The sequence below is a fragment of the Lupinus angustifolius genome, unplaced genomic scaffold (genome assembly GCF_001865875.1).
Source record: "Lupinus angustifolius cultivar Tanjil unplaced genomic scaffold, LupAngTanjil_v1.0 Scaffold_1046, whole genome shotgun sequence".
Taxonomy (NCBI): Eukaryota; Viridiplantae; Streptophyta; class Magnoliopsida; order Fabales; family Fabaceae; genus Lupinus; species Lupinus angustifolius.
In genome coordinates this window covers 1-1,249 of record NW_017728369.1, presented here as the reverse complement: position 1 = coordinate 1,249, position 1,249 = coordinate 1, and the positions used below count along the sequence as shown (strand labels likewise).

Here is a 1,249-nt window from a genome sequence, read left to right as displayed (position 1 = left end):
ATTAGAATTTCCATACAATTAGTAATAACTCATCTTTTCTCCAAAGAGGTCTAAATATTAAATCATTTCAGGTGCAGAAAATAAAAGAGAAATGCATACCAGATATGTCCTTGTGAAAAACAGCAGAATTTCAAGGGAAATGAAGCCACATCCCCTAAGGAAAGCAGGTTATCAGCCATAATACCTTTGAATATAAAATTTATATGTAGTTGAAGGGTAATCATAATGCAACTCTTTTTAAGAATTATAGACATATGAATAAGTGTTTTCATATAATGTACAATCACTTAATCAGAAATTGTCAACACACTGCATCAATTAGTTCAGGGCCCACATGTAAGATTAAAAACTCAATCTCTTCATAATGAGAGCGAACTGTTAGCTCGTGACAAAGTAGAAAATATAAGTTCCTTTGCTATAAGGAAATATTCAGGTCATAAATGAGAAGTGGTCAATAACAAGTTTCTTAGAAGACCAATTATAATTTCAAGTGAAGCCCTACTCCCTTAATATGAAAGCTGCAAACTATTTCAAAACTCTATTCTAATATGTTATTCTCTTTCTTTTCTCCATTTTTGCATAGCTGTAAGAGTTGGAAGCTAAGGTGGGAAAGTGGCAAGACGTATATAACAAAAAGAGAAAAATACATTAATGTTCGTGTAGAAAGCATTCATAGCCAGCCATTGCGCATCCATCATCTCGAAAGCTATACAGTATAGAATATTGAATGCTTCTTCATTTTCTGCAGTATTATGAAAGGAAACTTTAAAGCACTTGAAGACATAAATAAAAACTAAAAAATCAACTGGAATTGGTCCAATATGTATCAAAACACTTGAAATAGGCATATTGAAATGTATCTGATTACTCCATATTTGAATCCTTAGCATCAGCAACTCTGTCTTGCAACTCCTGCATCATAATTTCTTATTACATGTAAACTTTGGATTTTATAAACATAGATATATATTTATTTATATATATATATATAAGCTATTCATGGGGTATTGTTAGTATTACTGTATTAGTATTACTCAATTCCCTGTTCAAGTTTTTCAAACCCACTATTACCACCCATTCTTTCTGGGTTTAATAACATCAGTTTGTAAATAATGAACATCTTAGTTGTAAACCACATATTACCTTTCTTACATTGTACTTCTATGGGATAACAGCATTGTACCATACATTGCCATAATTCAGCTGAGTTCATTTATAATTGGACCATAAGAAATGCAAAGTATTGCAG

General features: G+C 31.2%; 1 long non-coding RNA gene across 1 annotated transcript; it reads right to left on the bottom strand.

Moving 5' to 3' along the window:
- Nucleotides 1–66: 66 nt before the first annotated feature.
- LOC109341947 lies at nucleotides 67–1,212 on the bottom strand. Its single transcript, XR_002107016.1, has 4 exons — nucleotides 1,144–1,212; nucleotides 869–912; nucleotides 648–742; nucleotides 67–154 (listed from the first exon to the last, which is right to left on the bottom strand). It is a non-coding gene; the product is annotated as an uncharacterized LOC109341947 (long non-coding RNA).
- Between the last annotated feature and the right edge of the window lie 37 nt (nucleotides 1,213–1,249).